A 22,982-nucleotide genomic window follows, 5' to 3' on the forward strand; every position below is an offset into this window, starting at 1 on the left:
TTTTTCTCTTTTTAAATCTATTCACTTTTTCAGTAAGATATACCATAGATCATAAATTTTACTTATTAATATCAAGTTAACATAGATACCAACTGACTATTTTCTGTTTACGTCCTAGTAGTTATTAACAGATATAAGTAAAACCAAATATTTTGTGGATGCTCAGTGGTTTTTAAGAATGCACTTGGGTCACAGGAACAAAATGGCTGAGAAATGCTGGAAGATCAGAGTTTTAGCCATTAACATTAAGATGTAGATTAACATCAAAGGAACCCAGCAAAGATCTGCCTAACCCAGGCAGCTCATGTTCAGATGTGCAGTTACCTTAGTATTTAGTTACAAAATCTGCATCTAACAGATTAAAAAAAAAAAAAAGATTGCTCTCGTTTTATTGATTTTTCTCAGACTTGTATAATGAAGATCTCAAACGCATTTCACTCTCAGGCCTTTCTTTTCCCATTGATCAAAACTAGATGCCTGGAATTTTTCCAGGTGTTAGCACATACTGAAAAGATTAATCATATGCTGTGGGCATCCTTTGGTGAAGTGAAAACAAAGTACCAATATACTCCTAATATAATTAAATATCTTTGTTATCTACTGAGGTTTTTGCTGCTCTCAAAAGCTATGCTTTCTTTTTTTAAAGGGAAAAACTATTAACAAACCTTAATAACCATTATGTGATGAAATATGAAATTAATAACCTTATAAAGATCTATGTGTGAACACCCACCTGCAGCTGTAGATTTCCCCTGCCTTTGAAGGATCTTGTGCGAGCAGGTTAGTCTTTGGTATCTACCAATAAGTACTGACATTTAAATGGTCTTCCCAACAGAACAAGGGAAAATTAATTTCAAAAGGTACAGATGAGAAATCAGCTTGGGTACTTCATAATTAAAATGTTGAATGTAAGGATCAAGGTTGTGACTTTTAATCAGTTTATTAAAGTTATGAGGTTCTGCTTTCTAATAGTTTGTGCATTTATGAAAAAAAACTAATGAGAACTGAAAATAGATTACGTTTTCAATCAAATACACATACTGACTTTGAATGATTCTACATGATTTATATCACGTAAACATAGTCACAAATATTTCTTTTAGAAGTAAGAATGAAAATGGGTAGTATTTTAATTATTATATATTAAAATTATAAATAAATGGGAAAGTATTTGACAGCTTAAAGTTTATGATTCATTATTAGTATTTGTATTAAAGAATGATACAGTTGAAAATGCATGATACAGGGACTGAAAAAATCCACATAGAATCAATTAAGCTGATTTCAAAGTTTAAAATATAGAAAACTAATTTTATAAATTATGATATATTATAAGTTTTACATTGTTAATTTCTGTTAATTACTCATTAGTATTACAAAGGTTTGCATGCATGCGAGTGCATTTGAGTGTGTGTGTGTGTGTGTGTGTGTGTGTGTGTGTGTGTGTGTGTGTTTTACTGGGGATTGAACTTGTACATATCAGACAAGTGCTCCACCAACAGAAATTCACACCTGATCCTAACCTATACTACTGTCATTCATATGAATAAAGACTGTTTTGGTCCCTTAAAGCACTCCTAACCGCATAGCAGTTGTCATGGGCTCTAAGATACTATGCTATGAACACCTCAGACCAGGTCCTTATTACCCAGGCATTTCACAAATGAAAGGTTACAACAGTTTCATTTCCATAGTTGTTCCTAAATTCCAGTTACAACATCCATAATAAAATTGAAAAAAGACACCAACATTAAATGGAGGAATCCAAACCTGGCTACTCATGCTCCTTTCTTCCAGCTGAAAGCAGGCTAATCCTTTTTTTTTTTTTCCTGGATATTCTGAGGTTCTTGCCCCTGAAAATTTTGCAAGCTTTCTTACACTGAGTTACCTCTCCAGATGCTGTAGCCCATAATACAGATTTAATTTTAATAAAACAATTAAAAAATAAATGTATTGCTGAGAAAATCAATTTGCCCAGGATATAAACTATATAAACTCCTGATATGTCCTGAGAAAATACATCCCATTCTTTCAGAAGGCAGGGTGTATACAGATGGATACATCCTATGAATATAGTTATCTTTCTGTGATGTTTACATATGTATTTGGTTATATATTAACAAGCATATTACATGCATATATTTTGTGACTATTTTTCTGCCTCTATGTAACAAAAGAAAATTTGTATCAATACCAAAAGTTAGTTCCCTCTTTTGGGCCCTTTTTTTCTTTTCTCGTGATTAGATTTGTTGCTAAATAATACATGAATTATATTAAGTGAAATAAGCCAGTCTTAGAAAGGCATGCATTGTGTATTTTTTTCACTGTGGAATTTAAATTATAAACAAACAAAAAGGATGGGAAAGTGGAAGGTTTATTTAGAAAGAGAAGGGCTTCGGCAAGACAGGTTCAGGAGGATGAGAGTGAGGAAGAGTGTGAGTGCAATCAAAGCACCCTGCATCCAAGGATGTGCAGCCGTGGTTTATATGAATGAGACTGATACAATGTTTCCATGGTGTTTCCTTTGTAACCTCACTGCAAAGGCTGCAGGTGCTAGGTATGGATTACGTGCTAACAGCAAGCAGTCCAACCACCCACATTCTCCCTCTACCCCAAGTTTCATTTCTTGTCTCTGTTTCATTAAGTAATCTTGAAATTGACTTTGGCAATGAACCAAATTTATACCCAGTCTTTTCTGCATATTAAATACAGAATTTCTGATGATAACAAGTATCAATAAAATGCAAAGGAAAAATCCCAATTGCTTCTTGTCCACATTAACTTCCTCTTTCTACTACAAGACATTATTACCTTATGTTTGTGATTTACAGTTAACTGGAAAACAAAAGAAAACAAAACAAAAACATCCAACCAAACCAATAATGAGAACAAAACAAAGCATAACATTATTTTACACAAAAGGTGATTGATTGCAACAGATTACAAGAAAAATGGGATCACAAGTATGTTATCCACACAGACATTATAAAGAAATGCAAGGAGACTCTGGGTATGAGTTTGAACAAGAGCCAGAGGAAGGAAAACACTTGATGACTATAAGGTAATCGTTGGCTGGCTCAACATAAAAAATACAATATTGTTAATATTGTATGATGTAACAACTAATACTGTCTTTGATAGCATCTTGGTAAAAAAAAAAAATCAATAGTTGAGGCATCATGTGTATGCATATATACCATGTTCCGAACAGAGAGATTTTAAACACACACACACACACACACACACACACACACACACACACACACACATATATATATAACCTTAGTATGTAGCCCTGTAACCCTGGTCTGGGCCACTCTATTGACTTGCACTCATAGAGATACCCCTACCACAGCTTCCTAAATGCTGAGATTAAATATATGCATTACCATGTTTAGATTTTTATTTTGCTTTTCATGATACCAATTCATGCTTCATGTTAATTTGAAAATCAAGATAGTAAAAGTTTAAGGTTAGAGTGTTCAGTAGCAGAGCATTTACTTAGCATGTACAGGGTTATAGGTTTGTCTAGTGCCGACCAAAATTAATTAATACAGTAACATATAAAGGGAAATTATCGAAAGTTTATAGCTATTCCGTGTTGAGTAGAAATATTGACTAGTTGTTAGGTGGCTTATTTACAGAGGTTTCTGACTCATCCAGGATATATTTTTCTTTTGCCCTTTTGAGTTTTGGAATGACTGTGAGGTAGTCCTTGATTTGGACAGGAGTTTGCTATTTGAAAAGGTGAAATTCTTGACAAAACAAAGCTGCTGCTGGAGTCTACTGTCCTGTTATTGTGCGGCTTTAAGCTTCATAATGTTTCACAGAAGGAAGAATACATTAGCAACTTGACTTTTATTTGAATATTTACAGTGAAATATCTCATGAATATGTAGTAAGCCAAATTGATCTTGATAAACTGCTTCATATTCTATCCTTATTACTCTGTCTGGAAAGATTATCTTTGCTTGAGAGATAGTTAAACAATATAAGGAATATCAGAAAACAAAAAGAACAGTGAATGTCACGGGAGCAGGAGACAGGGGAGCTGTCTGTTTATCTCAAAGTTTCTGGAACAGAAATTCAGTCAACAGTGTTTGCAAAAACAAACTTTGTTCAAGATCAAAAATTTTTTTAAAAAAAGGAGTTTTCTTTTCTTTTCCTTTCCCTTTCTTTCTTCCTTCCTTTCTTCCCTCCCTCCCTCCCTCCCTCCCTCCCTCCCTCCCTCCCTGCCTGCCTGCTTTCTTTCTTTCTTTCTTTCTTTCTTTCTTTCTTTCTTTCTTTCTTTCTTTCTTTCTTTCTTTCTTTCTTTCTTTCTTTCTTTTTCTTTCTTCCCCCCCTCCACTGGATTGTTCAGGATTTTAGAAATTCTCTTCAAATGCATTGTGTACAGCCGTTCAATTTATGAAAGATTCTTTTTACTGAACAGTTCGTTTGGGATGCCATAAAAATATGTCAGTATTCTGTTTTCTATATATGATAAATTAAAAGTCATTAATGCTGTATATCTCTATAGGATAAAGACTCCTTACTTGTAGGCCACAATGGGACGTCTCCTCATCTACTGATTATGCATGATGAAGGAACTTTGGGGATAGCATGTGGTAAAGGAAAAAGAAAGCCAGTTGTGATGGTTGTGTGCACCCCAGTGGTTAGGAGGTAGAGCCTGGAGGACAGGTTCCTCCCATAGCAACATAGCTAGTTTGGCACAGCCTGAGATACATGGGAATACAAGGGGAGACCTTGTCTCAGAAAGCAACCAAAAACCAAACCAAAGCAAAATGCGCAGAAACAACAAAAACAAACTTGAAGAAAGAAAGTTTAAGAAAAATAGTAGAGTCACAGTTTTGTAGTATAGTAATGTGGTTTGACCAAAATAATTTTCATAAAGAAAGAATACAAATTGTAAGAATCTTAATTTTTGAGAAAATAATAGTTTTTAACAATTATTCTCTGTGTAACAATTAAGGTTCATTTACATATCTTTATCTTTGTCTTTTTTCCTTCAGTGAATTGTATGGAATTCTTGTATTGAATAGCTTTCTACTGTGTATTAGAGTAAATGCATACAATTTAAGAAAAAAGATGCAAGATTTTTTTTCTGTCTAACCTGAAAAACATTCTGCAATAGATAAAACATTTTGAAAATTATGTTTGAAGAAAACAATTACTAAGAAGGATATTTTGTATAAAAGATGAAATAGTAGTTCAAAGACTGTAATATTAGGTTGTAAAGAAGTATTTGTGTGATTTATTTTATCTATCATCTATCTATCATCTATTTATGTATTTACATTATATCATCCTGTACTAAAAGTGTTGCAGTGTTATGCAGACTATTGTCTATTTTTTTTCCAAAATTTTATAAATGAATAGCAAGTCTAATACTTAATGTATTTAGAACGGAATGACAGGATTCTTGCTTTCAATCGTTCTGATTGATGAGCAGATACTTTTATTTAAACTCCTTAAATTATTTCTGCTTTGCAATGTTGACATAGTGATATGTCTTTCAGTGGGTGTTTTCTTGAGAGGTACAGATTTCTGATAAAGCTGAAAAGATAAAAATCTATTGTTTAGAATATTGTATAATATTTTAGCCATTGGAGGCTTGCTGATGTTTTTATATCATAAGGATTCTACTAGCAAATTAAGAGTTGCTATTGATTTCTTTTACAATTAGCACGTCAAGGGCTTTGGATATATTATAATATCAATTTTGTTTATATGTATTTGTTGTAAAGATTTATACTGCTATCCATTTTAAATATGTCCATTATTATCAATTATAGAATTCCTTGGGTGTTTTCTGGTTATGTAGTTATTTCTAGGTTCCTTTAACTTCTAGCATGGGCAGTAATTGCTTTAGTGCCCCCTTAGTTCCCTCTTAGGGACTAAGTTGCCTTTTGCACAGTGCTTGACTTCTTGATAGTTGAGAAATCTCAGTTAAATAAAAACACCTTACCTAAGAAAGCATGTATCATTTGTTCTGAAAGAAAAAGACGCATATATCAAGCGACTTGTTAATTAGGGGAGTGTGACAGGACATGAAAGAGACATGCAGTGCATTGAATTCTCTCATATACAGAGTGCCAGGTACAAGTGACTGTTTATAGAAGAAGAACCTTTCTTAAAGGAGATATGAGAGGTTATTTGCAAAGGTGAACAGTATGCAAGCATCCTGCCCACATTACAATGGGCAGGATGCTTACATACTACTCAATTTGGGAAGTTGCTAGTTCTTTGGCATAGAAGTCACAGCACTCTAGTTAGTTCACCTATACCATTCTGCCATGTGAGGAGACATGGCAAAGCGCCTTACATACTGCTGCTGATGAAACACGGATACTCACCAGACAGTGAATCTACAGGCAGCTATTTTTCCATTTCCCATCTTGGAGCTGTTGTTTCATTGTCCACCAGCAAAAGTTATTTTAATGTTTAATTACCAAGGAATAAAATGCATAGATAATATGTATAAGTAAGCATCAGAATTACAGTGTGAACAGGTTGACAGGGGCAGGCCTAGGTGACAAAATACAAGGACAGAAAGGCAAGAAATCTAAAGTTCCAACATGTCAACATAAGAAACATACACTTGCCTTGCAAACAGGAAAATGACATTATAAAGTAAAGATTTCAAAAATATACCTGTAATTTAACTAAAAGTGGACTTACTGGAAAACATGTTACTTTGTTTTATTTTGTAATTTGTTTTTTAGTGAGCTTGTATTTCAAATGTAGTAAGTGATTTAAAACAAGAAAAAATTTATTCCATAGAAGTATAGAGAATTCAAAAAAAGTGCCTTGAGTTATTTCTATATTATTTAGAGGTATATTGATCTATTTTTGCCTTAGAAATAGGTGTCTTTTTTGTATACCCAGGAGACCTACTACTAAGCCAGCTAATATTTTTTCATACATAAAATAGTTCCTCAAAAAATAAGTATACTTTATTATGTCATAGTTTTATCTTGTTGAACAGTCTAATATTTTTTTAGTAGTTACTGCAGGCTTTTTAAATTTAAAGCCTGAATCTACCACATACTTGATCTGAAACTTTATACCACAATAATGATGATGATGTCATACTATATCTGCATATTTATATTCCAGGTAATATACATAGATATCATGCTTTTGTAAAAATAATATTTTGGAACAATAACTTTGAATTATGCCAACTAAAATAGTTTAAAGAGCAGAAGACTTTAAGCATGGTGGTTTCCAGAAGCTCAGAGAAGCCACAGGAAGTTGGTGCTCCATGACAACTGCCTGACCTAGATCTCTCACACTTTAGAGGTAGCATGTGTGTAAAGCAGAGTATTGTGTAGACATTACTATCACACCTTCGAACTAGCGCCAAACACAGCTTAATTTGTTCCTTTTTTTCAGTGCTGGAGCTTTGATCCAGCTCCTCATGTACTAGACAAACCTGCTCTCCCTGGCTTATATCTCCAGACCTGTGAGACAATTGTAAAGAGTTTGTTTTTATTCTGTTGTTTGGGTGTTTGTGGCATGTAAATATCAGAGCAGAAGTGTCCCTGGTACCTAAGGAGGCCTAGAGTCTATCTGTTACTTCCCCTTTGCTAAACTCTGTTGCAGATGACTCTGAGAGGCCATGTGGCTACTGGGAGCCAGACCCCAGGTCTTCTGTAAGAGCTGCAAGTGCTGTTAGCTGCTGAACCTTTTCTCCAGCCACATGAGTGTAATTATTAAGAGAGATGTTTTGAAGCACCCTTAGCAAACTAAGAGTATATTCATTATTGCTTAGATTTCTCAGTACATTAATTCATAAAATACTTACACGGGCAAGCTATTTGAATGATACTCTCCTTGGGAACCATAAATTTATTTACATTACATAATAAGTGAAAATGTTTGTTTGATATTTAAGGTCAGACATCTTGACGATCTCAGTGACTGCTCATCTCCATGCAGAAAACTGGCGCCTGGTACCATTTGCTTTTGGTAGCAGATCTTTTTTAAACATTGCTTCACATTTAGGTTTAGCAGGATGATTTAAGATTCAAATTACAGCAAGGATTTTTTTTTTCAGGTTATATTGTAAATGTTGGACTGAAGTACAAAAATATACTTAAGTTACTAAATTTGAGAAACAAAGAGGCAAGATAGATTCAATTCACACAGTGTGAACATTCAGCACGACATACACAGAGAACAATTTGGCAACAGTGAAACGTTTCACAATCCCTGTTATTTTAGAAATAATGCCCTTTTCCATTTCTTGACTATAAGAAAGAATTAGAGCTAGAACTCTCCTGGCATATACACTTCATTGGCATATATACAGAAACAAGCTCATTAGTGTTGGAATCCATCGTCTTATAACTACCGGGAACAGGGAAAGAAAAACCAATCTGTTTGTTCCCTTTTTCATATTCATGAGACTTCTTATAAAGCACTTTGATTGACACCTTTGGTATATGGTGTCTGCTCTCCTTAGATCAAGCTGGGGCTTTGGGTTCGCCTATCACTCACTTCCACTTTGCTACCACAGTCTATTGTGGCCCTCTTTCAGTCTCTAAACTGTATTGTGATGAATTGCCCATGTGGGAATTTTTTTTAGGATATCTTAATCCCAGCTTGACAGAAATCTCTTCGATAAATAATCTAGCAGCCCCTATGACAAATGCAAGTGGATCAGTGGACAGAGATTTATGACAGCTCACAAGGAACGAGGAGTGACAGGCAGCCTTTCCTGGCACACTTGAATCCAAGCAATGCATCATTCATCTGTTTAATTTTTCCTAAAATAATTGGGCGAAATGTATTTATAGTTTTTCTTTAAGGTTTTGTTTGTGTGTGTGTGTGTGTGTGTGTGTGTGTGTGTGATGGGGGGGAGACAGAGAGAGACAGAGATAGAGAGAGAGAGACAGACAGAGACACAGAGAGAGGCATACATATGTATGTACTCATATATAAATCTGAATATAATATCCATATGAATTATGGGATATTATTTGTATATCAATTTCTGGGAATCATTTTTGTGTATAAGATTGGCCCTTTTTCCTCAAATAATCTCATTCTCAAATAAAAATTGTCTATGCTTACCACATACATTTTGCCTAAAGCTGTGTGTATACCATAAAATGACAAAATTAATTAATACAAACATTACCTCTCAAATCATTTTAGTAGAATAAGAACACCAAGAATATACTCTCAGGAAAGTTCAAGAATTTAGACATTAGTTTAAACTATGCTTACCACTGTTTTGTAATAGACCAGATAAACTCATTTATCCTATCTGATTTTTTAATTATGTTTTGAGATTCTGATAAAAATACTGATAAAAAACCCTCCTAGCCATATACCTCTCCCACGCCATCTTTCAAATTATGGCCTTTTTTTGTTAATTTTTTGTAACATTATATATATATATAAATGTGTGTGTGTGTGTGTGTGTGTGTGTGTGTGTGTGTGTGCATAGCTGATTTTAATGAGGATCTTAATGAGGACAATGCCTCTGAACTAATTTAATAATATTCTATAAGAAGGAAAACTGTAGAAGCAAATTCGAAGGAGTGTGTTGCAAACAGAATAATATTTAGTCACTTAGTTAACCATTTTTTAATATATTTTTTATCTGAAACCACTTGAGAGGTGCCCTGTAGATGTAAATCTAATTCTAATTTTATATTCCAATCCAACTGATGTGGGCATCACCAGTGTGCCCACACATTAGAAATAACTTACTTAGAAAATAATGTATACTATTGCATGCTCTGAAATTTTGTTAAAAATTTTGAAGGTCAAGTTATAAAAAAGATCATGTCCAAAGAGGATCTAAATACTATGTTTCAGGTATATTATGTGCATTCATAATGTATGCTTATATGTACATATGTTATGTGTATTTATTTTTTAAACCTTTAGAAAGTACAAACAACATTAAGGCAGAAATCTAAAACCGAGTCTTTTTAGTGCTTCTCCATTTTTACACATAAGCAGTGATTCTGCAACTGTGTTCGTGAGCCACTATTTGTGTGAAGTGACAGCCATCTCTTCCTGCTTGTAACATGTACAGCACAGGTTCACCTAGAGCAAGGATGTGACAGGAGCTGTTTGCAGTTAGGCAGTTTTTGAAGCATTGAGGTAGGCAACAGATGATCTTTCAAATTCAGTAATGAAATAAAAAGAGAAGGTAAAGGCAAAGACACAGGCAAAGACACCATTCCTTCTGGTTGTGCTTGAAAGCACGGCCAGCAATCTACTGAAGGGAAAAGCCTGTGGTTTCCCAGTGTGAGAGAGAAAGTAGAAAAAGCATGATCGTGTTCACACTAAAGAAGACTTGAGTATTCTGAACAAACCTTAAGGAGCTTATTAAATTTCTGCTCAGCACCAGTTCCTTTACCTCAGCAGCTGCCAGCAGGTGACTCTGTGACCTCATTAAGATTGTAGCATAGGGTCAGAGATCAGAATTGCCCCTGGCCTGATAATTGAAAAGACATAGAGCTCCCAAATTAGTGTGCATGTATCCAAATTAGATAGTTATACATACTGGTCTTTCAAGCATTAAATATTCTCTATCCATGAACAATATAACACCAAAGAGTTATTAATTGACAAATGTTTTAATTTGCAATGGTATATGAATCTTTCTGAAGCATATTCATTGTCAGTGGACTTAGATGATTCACAAATTTATCTGAGAGTACCAAGAGCAACCATTGTCAAACCTACACTGCAGGAGAATAAACTGTGACATGGTTAAGTAGAAGTTTGCCTAAGCCTGCTAGAGGCTTCAGGCCAACTTAATCGCTGCTTCTGAGGCCTCTGGCAATAGTCAAAAGCTTGTTTGAGATGGCTTCCTTACTCTCTCAACCTTCCTGTCCTTTGTATTCCATGAGAAGGTTCCCTCTCCCCCTCCCCCTCCCCCTCCCCCTCCCTCTCTCCCACTTTCTGTTGCTTTCATATAGATTTATGTCTGCCTAAGGCGGCCAGAGCAGAGCATAGATTCCTGGAACTAGAGTTATAGAGAATTGTGTGGTTCCATGTGGGTCCTGGCAAGGGAACTGCAGTCCTGTGCAAGCACATTGTGCTAGCCAGTGCTCTTAACTACTGAGAGGTTTCTAGCCATTCTGAAAATCAGGGCTTCACAATGAATTTTAAACTTGCACTAACCTTCGTATTCATATGCATTTACCTGGCACACACAAATACCACACACACACACACACACACACACACACACAATCAAGAGAGTTAAAATTAGAAAAAAAAACAATTATGTTTATGTCCTTTTACAAAATTCATCACATGAGTTTCAAACTTCCTCAACATCAACTATCTTTACTGGTTCTCTTTTCTACATGACTCCACTGTACCACATTTACATTTGATTAGACAGAGACATGTTTATATTATGGGATAGTATCCACATGTGACAGAGAGCATATAGGTTTCTTTTTATTTTTAAATTTGTGAGTCTCTATGACCTTGCTTTATAGTATACATTCTAAGTCCATCTATTTCACCACTATTTTTGTGACTTCAACTTTCTTTAGAGCTAAATAGTATTTCATACTTGATTTTCATTAACCATTCTTTGCCTTTGAGTACTTAATTTGGTTCTGTATACTTGATGAACTAAAAAAAGGTATCAGTAATTGAAGTACGCGGAGGGGATTGTCTGTGATAGGGCATGGAGCTCTCTGGGTATATGGCCAGGAGTGAAATAGCTAGGTCACATGGTAGTGCTATATTTGATTTATTGAGTACCATCCCCAGCAGTGAACACAGGTTACTCATCACCCCCACATATTCACTGTCAGATCTCTTGATAATAGTCATTCTGACTGGGGTAAGGAGTTCTCTCGCAGTATTGTTAATATGCATTTCCCTATTGGCTAGGGATATTGAACACCTCTCTAAATAGTTATTAGCTAAATGTGTTTCTATATTTCATTAGATTATCTACTGACTGGCAGTTTTATTCCTTGGTGTTTAGTTGCTGCATTTCATTGTAAATTCTGGAGATCAGCCTCTCCTTGGAAGGTAAAGATTTTCTCCCACTCTGGCTATTTGTTCTGCTGGTTGTTTCCTCTTCTTTTTTTTTTAATTTATTTTTTAATTAGGTATTTCTTCATTTACATTCAAATGCTATCCCAAAAGTCCCCCATACCCTCCCCCCGACTCCCCTACCCACCCACTCCCACTTCTTGGCCCTGGCTTTCCCCTGTACTGGGGCATATAAAGTTTGCAAGACCAATGGGCCTCTCTTTCCAGTGATGGCAAACTAGGCCATCTTCTGATACATATGCAGCTAGAGACACGAGCTCTGGGGTGCTGGTTAGTTCATAATGTTGTTCCACCTATAGGGCTGCTAACCCCTTTCGCTCCTTGGGTACTTTCTCTAGCTCCCGTTTCCTCCTTTATACAGAAATGTTTTCGTTTGGTGTAGGCCTATCTGTTAATAGGTCGGGTTAATTCCTGTAACTCTAATGCTCTGTAACTCATTGCTTACCTCCGTGTCATGAAGGGTATTCTTCATGTTTTCTTCTAGAAGTTGCAGCATTACAGGTTTTAAATTAAGGCTTTTGATTCATTTAGAATTGATTTTTTTTTTGCACAAGGTGGAAGATGTGAATATAATTTCATTCTTCTGCAGGTAGAAATATGCTTTTGCCAGCACCATTTGGAGTACAGGGTTTTAGGAGATGCCCAAAGAATCATGAACCCGTTGAAGACAGGCACAGGGCTTCCTATCACTGTACCACATCTCAAGTATTTTGAAATTTATTACTAATATTTTTGAGGTGTGGAAATAATAGTGCTGTAGTGTTCTTTCTATCTACTCCAAACATGTGTGTATACACTCATGTGTGTGTAATTTTCAGGAGATATTTGGGTAGAGTACAGCTTAGTGTTTCTACTGGGAATCTCATCTTCATGCATATTTTATTATAGGTAATTTTAGCTGAATGCTTAATGATTCTGAAAAATGATTTCTCACTTGTCTGTATTATGCCTATGGGCACATCCCACCTAAGAGAATTTGTGAAAAATGATCAGGCTTAACTAAGATTTGAAGTTCATGGCAACATCTGAGAGACCAATGGAAAGTAATTTTTATCAACAGTGAAAAAAAGTTTGGTTCATTACCTTGCCACATATATTAGAAATTTGTATGTCTCTCTATTCAGCCTATGAATTATGTCTTCCATTTATATTTTGACTCATATATTAGAAAATTACAGTACATACATGTTTAGACATTTCTAAACATCAAATTAAAATAAACTTATTTTAGAAATAAACCATAAGGATAGTTTATGAAGAGAACCTTTGATGAGATGAGATAGAAATCATTATAATATCATTTATCTCATAATTTGCACTACATATTAGACTGTGACTAAAGTTATATTCTATATATAGTTTATATATGTATTATATATCATATATACATATATAGTAGATACTATGTTCTGTTCCAATAATAGTAAAGTGAATTAAATATGTATTTACAAAGATAATTATTGATTTGGCATTTTTCAGTAACCTTGCTTCTCAAAATGCATGTAAGATTTCTTTTCTAAAAAAACAACAAAACAAAACAAAACCAACAAACAAACAAAAAACATGGCCTGAGGTTCTGAAACCTATGTATTTATTCCTGGGTAATGCTCTCACCCCAGTTTCTAAATGTGTCCTTTCTAAACTGTCCTACTTTTCTTCTCCCCTCCCATATTCAGTTGCATTTTAAAGGCATTCACTTCAGAGATGAGAGAAACTGTCAGGTGGGAGCATCCTCAGGTTTTTTGTCTCCCCTGCTCCTTTACACACATTCCCCATCCATCTTCTTTATCCTGAGTATCCCTCATCCATCTTCTTTATTTCTGACTCAGGTGAATTGCACTCTATCATGTACAATCTACAGATTCAATTCAATCCCCATCAAAATTCCAACTAAATTCTTCTCAGATTTAGAAAAGAAAATTTTCAAATTCATCTGGAATAGCAAAAATCCTAGGATAGCAAAAACTATTCTCAACAATAAAAGAACCTCTGGGGGAATCACCATCCCTGACCTCAAGCTTTACTATAGAGCAATTGTGATAAGAACTGCATGGTACTGGTATATCGACATACAGGTAGACCAATGGAATAGAATTGAAGACCCAGAAATGAGCTTACACACCTATGGTCACTTGATCATTGACAAGGGAGCTAAAACCATCCAGTGGAAAAAAAGACAGCATTTTCAACAAATGGTACTGGCACAACTCGCGGTTATCATGTAGAAGACTGTGAATTGATCTTCTTATCTCCTTGTACTAAGGTCAAGTCTAAGTGGATCAAGGAACTCCACATAAAACCAGAGACACTGAAACTTACAGAGAAGAAAGTAGGGAAGAGCCTGGAAGATATGGGCATAGGGGAAAGATTCTTGAACAGAACAGCAATGGCTTGTGCTATAAGATCAAGAATCGACAAATGGGACTTCATAAAATTGCAAAGCTTCTGTAAGGCAAAGGACACCTTCAATAAGACCAAAAGGCAACCAACAGATGTAGGATTCCCAATCCTAAACCTGACAGGCGCCTAATATCCAATATATATAAAGAACTTAAAAAGTGGGACTCCAGAAAACCAAATATGAAATTGTTTCTTAAGCCACCCTTGCAAATCCTCACTCTCTGCTCACTAAGAGTTTCTGCAGAATTATCTCACTTCCCTTGATCCAGTCTTTAGTGGGCTGGCAGTCACAAGGACAAGGAAAACTAGCACACAAACTGCCTTGGGCCATGCCAAATTGTGAAGGGATCAAAACGTTCAACTTACTATGAGTTTACTACTATGAGTTTACTACTATGAGTTTACAGACTCTGAAGGAGAAAATTCTGGGCTAGGGAGAAAAGCCATTCCATGAACATACAAGAGCTATTGTCCCAGCACTAATAGGAAGCAGGACTCTGAAATACTGGTGTTCTATTTGTCTCATCTCGTCTTTCCCCACCAGCCCTTCCATCTTAAGTCTGTACTCTTTCATTTCACTGAAATCCTCCCTCACCTATCAACCTTCTTACTGTATCTTATTTAATCTTACGTAGCCCAGAAGTTCCCCTTTCAGTGCTACATCTGTGAAGTCACATCCCCTCCATTTTGTATGAGATGTTCCCATTGTGTGTTTTATGGGACACTGCTCCTTCCACCATTCATACATCACAAGTAGTTATTCTGTCTCTCTTAGTAGACTGTACTGTTTTAACCCGGGAACTCCTTTGTATCTACTACTGAGACATCAACTGCAGTGTCACCAGCAAGTTTGTGTTTAAACTACCACGGAACCACTGGATGGAAATACAGTATATATTGGAAAACAAGAATGTATTTCACAGACTAAAAATAGAAAAATTTGCATATAAACATTTTCTATGTAAGACAGGAAAGTACTGTCTGTTTTCATTGCTTATATTTGATTTCTTGGAATATGATTCACTTATTACTTTCTTTCTCTTCCTTTCTCCTCTCTCCTCCCTTGCACTCCCTCTCCATTGTGGCCACATGTAGAAGGGCTCTCCATGATCAGTGTCCTTCAGGAAGGCAGGAGCTTTTCCAATCATCCCTCGCCGAAAGCTTTCCTCTCTTCCTGGTCTCTCAGCACTCTTCACATTCTCTTTTCTTCGGAACCTTAAATGTAAAATGTGTTATTGTTGCTGACACTAAGAGAATGGTTTCAGAACACTGTGATTTTCTTAAAGCATTGCTATTTATAATATTTTGATTTTCCATATGGACACAGATGCAGATGTTCACCTTTGTTTGTTTGTTTGTTTGTTTGTTATCACACCATAAGAAGTGAGTTCTCTTTTCTTGACCTGACAGTTTCAGGTATTTATTGACAGAGAGAGAGAGAGAGAGAGAGAGAGAGAGAGAGAGAGAGAGAGAGAGAGAGAGAGAGAGAGAGAGGAGCCAGTTGACATTTTCTGTCTTGAAAGGCAGAGGTGAGACTTCTATGGTCTTTCTATGCCACAAACTACTATCTGTCTCTAGGAGGCACATCATAAAAACGATTCAGACTCCATCCCTGCTTGCTATCTCTTTATGTGGTTTTACATGGGGATTTTTGTAGCTAAAAATGTTAGTTTTCCACATTCAAGTGAAACACCAATTAGTCTATTTAATGGGGTTTTTAAAAAATGGAAACAATATTGGACTCAATGCTACAATTTCTGTATTGAGATACTATAAAATTTTACATATATATACATATATATGTATGTATGTATGTATATATACATATATGTGTGTGTATGCTTTTCTTTCATACTTCTATGGCATAAGGTTTGTAATGTATATTAAGGTATATTAAGTACATTCATAATACACAAGAAGACATTTTAAAGTCAGTTATTTATAAATATGTGCATGCTCTAAATTTTACTTAGCATTACCAAATGAATTTTCAAATTATTAAGCAACTACTCAAAGGTAAAGTTAAAACATATCAGTATACCTGGATAGCATTTGCTTATAATATGCCATATTATGCACATAATTCAATATATATACATATATATATGTATATATATAATATTCAATTATTTTTATTTTTTATTTATATGTGTGAAAATTTTGCCTGAATGCATGATGCATGTCTGTGCACAGTCAGCATGTGGTGCCCATGGAGGACAAAGGACATTAGATCTCCTATAACTGGAGTTCCAGATGCTTGTGAACTACCAATGGTCATTGGAAAGATACCCATGTCCCCTATAAGAGTAACAAGTGTCTGAGCCACCGAACCATCTCTCCAGGGCTTAAGTACTTAATTTTACTTATAATGAGAGGATATATAAAAACTTAACCAAATATAGCTGACTTGTAAGATTTGACCACATTAAAAAGCAATTCAAACATGCTAACTATAAAATATTATATATTATCTTTTGTGCTAAATTTAACAAAATATGTTTTCCTAGGTTACAGTTTGCTCAAGTATAATTAATGCTTTGCTTAGATTGTCTTTAAGTTGACAATATAAGTGACACATTCATTTTGGTTCATGGTAAATGTTTTGAAGTTTAAATTTTTTTCTATAAATTCACACATCTGAAAATATTTGACAAGCCAACGAAAACACTTATTGTTAATTCTAACGTACTAAAATGTCTTAGATACTTGTCAGTTTCTATGGGAATATTGAGGACACACATGGTAAAATCTATCTCTATATATCTATATCAATACCTATATCTATATACATAACAGTTTTCTATTATTATAAGGTCACTGTAATAAAAGAATTATTCCCACTTATGTTTGGTAGTTAAAATATTGCAACATTTTTCACTTCTGTTTGCCTTGTTTGCTGTTTAGAATTATGAAGCTTTGTTATCATAAATACATTTGTATTTTTGACTTTTCTTAGCTATATAACTTAAGACTTGCCTTGAAAGAGTTTTTATGACTTTAACACAATGGTAGTAACAGTGCTGGTGGGGCTACAATGAACTTGTTTAATGTGATTGTCATGTCTCCCTTTTTTTGTTTCAAGTCAATGATTGTTATTATTTTTAGTTTGAATTTACTCTTTATTGCTTGACAATCTCATGCATGCATATAATGTATTTTAATAAAATTTACCTCTAAATCTGTCTTCTTTAACTCCTCTCTAATTTCCTATCACTCTTCCTCCCAATTTCATATGCCCTCCTTTCAACGCTCTAGTCTTGGTGCTGCCTGTGGATGCATAGGTATAGCAGGAATGACTGGATCTTGAGCAGCCTCTCAGGGAACATATTTACTTTCATACACCTCAGGCAAAAGGGAGATTTCATGAACCCCTTCCCTGTAAGTGCTGGTATTTTGGCTGGCTTGACTTTGTGCAGGTTTTGTGCATACAATTCCAGTCTCTGAGAGGTCACATATGCAGTGGTCCTGTCATGCCTGGCAAATATTGATGTCCAGTACCTGTGGCTCTAGTCCCTTTTCACAGCCACTTTCCTGATGATTCTGAGCCTGGACCAAAGAGGCTGTGACATGGATACTTCATTTAGAGCTGAGAACACTAATTGTTTTTTAGACTCACAACTCTAGTTTTAGGGGAAGTTTATTATTATGTCCATATAGCAGAATGAGGATACAAGATTCTCCTCATCAGCCATTCTCTAATGAGCCTCCGATATTTTTGTCATGGTTCATATATCACAAGCTAGGTCTGTTTTTGGAGATGCCCTATAAATCTAATCATAAAGTGGTTTTGCCTTTCTTTCAGCCTCTGGTCCATTTTTGTCTCTTCATTTTCTTTAGACAGGGGCCATTCTGGGTTAAAAATTTTTAGATGGGTAGGTAGGATGGGGATCCCTCCACTGAGGGCCCTGTCTATATACCAGAGGTGGTCTTTTCAGGTTCTGTATCCATTAGCAATCAATTCCATCTGAAGACACCAAACCCCAATACTATTGCTCATACCAAGATGTTCTTGCAGACAGGTGCTTGTCCTCTGAGAGGTCCTACCAGCACCTAAGATACTCACAGCCAACCATTGGACTGAGCAAGGGGACCCCAATGGAAAAGTTAGGAGAAGGGCTGAAGGAACTTAAGGGTATTGCTACTCCATAAAAAGAACAAAGTATCAGTTAACTGAACCCCTCAGAGCTCCCAGAGACTAAACCACTAACCAAAGGGTTTACATGGCCCGTCCATGGCTTCTGCTACATTGCTGCACAAGACTGCCTTTTCTGGCGTCAGTCAGAGGGGAGGTGCTTGGTCCTATGGAGCTTGATGCTCCAGAGAATGTGGATGCTAAGGGGATGAGGCAGAAATGGGTGGGTGGGTGGGAAAGCACACTCTTAGAGGCAAAGGGGAGTGTGATGGAATGGAGGTGTTTCTGGAGGGAAAACCAGGAAGGGGGATAACATTTGAAATGTAAACATTGGTAGTGTGATATTTGGGTGACAACTATGGGACTCAAACTGACCAGCAACCTCAAAAGTAATAGCCATACCTGGCACTAGGCTTTTTATTTGATTGTATTTAGGGATGATCTTCATTTTTTGGGAATATGCACAGATTAAATGTCATTAGATGTCATTCCATTTAATTTTTTTTTCTTCTGTAGTTTACAACACTAAGTTGTAAAAGTATCTTAGTATCTGAGTTTGCACAAGTCATGACTCAAGTGGAGAGAGAGAGAGGAAATCCAAATATACTTTTAAAATATACAAATGTCTAGAAATATAGCTACAAGAAGGTCACCGCAGTATCTGATAAGATATTCTGGAGGTGTGGGATCTTGGCAGCCTCAATAGATAACATTAAGGATTCCTTTTATTTTTAATGTAAAACTTGAATCCAAATTGAAAGGAAAAAACACCTGATTAAACTTGTCTGTTGTACTCTGTATCTTTAAAAATACTCATTAATACAGTCATTTATTCTCATTTATTTACTCTATTCATGCTTTTAAGCATCCAGCTGTTCTTGAAATATATAATACATACACCTATGTGTACACACACAGACACACAGACACATGCACACGCACATGCACGCACAGGCACACATATCAAATACAGACACAACCCAGGAGCCTCATTAACAGGAGAAGAAGCAAATTGGGGGCTGTATTCTTGTTGTGACTTTGAGGTTTTTTTTTTTTTCTTTAACTTTTTCTTTGATTTAAAAAAAGCCACACTTTTAGAGTCAAAGTTTTCCCTCACAGAAGATGGAACTGAATGGAAGGAACAAGGGGGAAGGCTTACAAGGAATAATTTTCAAAGGAACTGGATATGTTCTTTCAGTTAGAAGGTGGTGATTACTTTCTGCGATTCAGAGAAGTGTGAGCCAACCTAATTAAACACCTTTTTGCTGAAAAGCAGCTTGATAAATCGAGATTGCCTTTGGAAGCTCTCAAAGCTTTTATCAGTAAGCTATTACTATGAAAGTCTTTTAAAGTAATAACTTATGAAATATTACTTTCCAGTCCTGATGGAAATTATTACTTTGTTTAAATAAAAATACAAGTGAGGATGCTTATGTTGGACAGATGCAAAACTATATATTTAAGTGTGTTGAATATAGAGTCATCGACTATAAAATAAGCACATGATTTCTAATAACCGTTAAGGAAATGATTATATGCAAGGGGATTATATAGATTTGGGGATGTGGAAAAAATGCAACTCTTTACCCTATAGCCTTGCCTTTTCTCTTCTCTTCTCTTCTCTTCTCTTCTCTTCTCTTCTCTTCTCTTCTCTTCTCTTCTCTTCTCTTCTTTTCTCTTTTCTTTTTTCTCTGTTTTTTGAGTTATAGTAAGCCTTTATTTTCTTTATGATTTTAGTTATTATTCATCCAATTTACAATGTATTCATAAAATGTCATTTCGACCAATAAATACCCTGGAGTGTATTTTGTGTGGTTTGTGCCATGATTCAACTGTATGTTTTGTTTTATATGAAAAAATATTGTGTGTCTCCCTTCTTCCGTCCCAATTCTTACTTAGACAGGTGCTTTATAATCTAGTTTGAGGTCTGTAGACAGATGAGACCTAATGATCTGCAAAAGCTTTGCCAATCTCTAAATACAAGTTTCTGTGAATAGATTTCCCCACACACAATGCCAGGAGAGGATGGTGATAGATTTAAAGGTATTACAAATATTCTTTATTTCATTGAAAATGGCCCAAAGCACTATAAAAGGATATTTGATATGACAATATTACAGCTGAAGAGGATATGAGATCACACTTGGGTCAAGGAGTAGGGTGCTGTAAACAGATCCACACAGTGCTGGTCTGATTTGATTTAACTTTATGGGCATTGAGTGTACTGTGGTGTAATATTACAAATAAGATTTGAGGAACTTAATGAGGCTGAGTCCTCATTAGATGGGCCTGCTTTTCTGCATGTTTGATTGAAGGCGAAGGACTAGTATTGTCTTTTAGTAATTAATTTCCTTTGTGCCACAGAATAGAATTTTTTCCAGAACAATTTATTCATAGCTAATACAGTTATGGATATGAAGCAATTTAAGTGTTGGCTTATATTCAAGATAAGGAGAAATTAATTGATAAGCTAGATAATTTTCATGCATAGAGCATGAACATGTGCTCTTGCCTTGGAGATAATTTTATGTGGAGCGAAATACACTGACATTTAATTACTTAGATTGTTTACTTTCAAGTTTTTTCTTTGATTTACAAAACTTATCACTAAATATTCCAAAAGCATCAGTTTTTCTTAGCTGTAAACTACACCTTTAGATCATGAACTATATAATGAGGAATTATTTCAATAGGACGAGCATAGCTGATCTTCTGAAATGATAAATTCACTCTAAATTTTTGTCTTAAAACATGTCTTTAATAAAGTTTATGCATCCCATCATCCTACATTTTTATTGCAGTCCTATAATTATGCCTTTTATCAAGTTGGCAACCTAATTTTCACTGTGATGAGTTTAGGTGAGAATTTTGTGAAGTTATCTGCTTTCATGTGATTAGTGCTGTATTGGTTACTTTTTTGTTATTGTGAAGAGACACCTTGATCAAGGCGAGTTATTTAAAAAAAAAAAAAAACATTTTATTTAGGGTTCTTCCTGACAGAGTAATAAAGTCCATGCCTGTCAGGGGTTGGGGGGAGGGACATGACAGCAGACAGGTAGGCATAGCTTCCATTTTGAGACTACAACCAAAAATAGGGTAGGGAGGGGTCTCTGAGACTTTATGAGATTGGCATGGGCTTTTTAAACCTCAAAGCTTACCCTCCCCCACCCCATGACAAAATTCTTCCATCAAGGCCACACCTCTCAACCCTTCCCCAACAGTCCACCAACTGCTGAATTTGGCTTCTTCTGGGGCCATGCTCATTCAGACCACAATAGTGCCCTTCTACAAGATTCTTGGAGGAGTGCCCTCTCCTCTCTCCCAAGTGAGGAGAAGAAACTGTCTCTGAGACATCAAGAGTGTCTCTCCTCACTAGTGCCTAAATCTACTAGTACCTCCTCTTAGACTTTCCAGCATTCCAAACATTGATAAGTTAATGCTTATTTTGATATAACATCTGTTTTAGTTTCTTTCCTTGTTGCTGTGTGACTTAAAAGAGGAAGAATTTATACTGAATCCAAGCCCAAGGAAACAATCAGTTTACTGTGGTAGAGAAAGTAAGATGGCAAGAACTTGTTATAAGTAGCTGGTCTCACATGTACAATCAGGAAGCAGAGAGAAATGATTGAATTCTTCCTGCAACTCAGCATACTTTCTCCACTTTTTTTTTTTTTTACAATACAGGAAATGGTTACACCCAGTCTTTCCACATTCATTATTGTCATCAAGATAATGCCTCATGTACATTCCAATAATGACATCCCAGTTGATTCTAGATTGTGTCAAATTGATAATGAACACTATCACAGCATCACAATGAGCTGTGATATATCACTGACTATAGAACAATAGTATACTGTCTATTAATATCCATAAAATAATATGTTACCTGTTACTGTCCATACAACAGTATGCTATTACTGTTTTACTAAATTCACATGACTATAGCTTCTGTAAAGCACTTAGTAAAGGCTTCGTATTGAGGGATATCAGCCATGGTTTTATTTTTTTCTCACGTTATGATGCTCAACTAAGGTAATCTAAGTAAAAGAAATGCCATAGACTACAGAAACAAACAGGCATTTTAACAATTGCTACCTTAACATGTTAAATGTCTATTTAGTGCCAGCATTCACTAAAAGAAGGCTACTTGAATTTTGCACATGAGAGCCAATAGCTTAAAATTTTCTCACTGTTGAGAAGACTCACAATTAAGAGGTGTAAGCAGAAAATTATAGAATAATCATAGGACTATTAAGAGGATTTGTAATTTGCTAGAAGATTTCACTAAAACTGATAAAACTTAGGAGAGAATAATAATAATAATAATAACAACAATAATAATAATAGTATTGCTCAAGTAAAAGGAAAAGCTAAAGACATACTAAATATTTTCAGG

General features: G+C 35.4%; 1 protein-coding gene across 11 annotated transcripts in view; it reads left to right on the forward strand.

Annotated features, from left to right (window-relative positions):
• Window positions 1-22,982, forward strand: part of Cacna2d1 (calcium channel, voltage-dependent, alpha2/delta subunit 1) — a 440,248-nt gene that overhangs the window by 191,757 nt on the left and 225,509 nt on the right. The gene's annotated exons all lie outside the window — the stretch shown is intronic.

The sequence above is a fragment of the Mus musculus genome, chromosome 5 (assembly GCF_000001635.26).
Source record: "Mus musculus strain C57BL/6J chromosome 5, GRCm38.p6 C57BL/6J".
Lineage (NCBI taxonomy): Eukaryota > Metazoa > Chordata > Mammalia > Rodentia > Muridae > Mus > Mus musculus.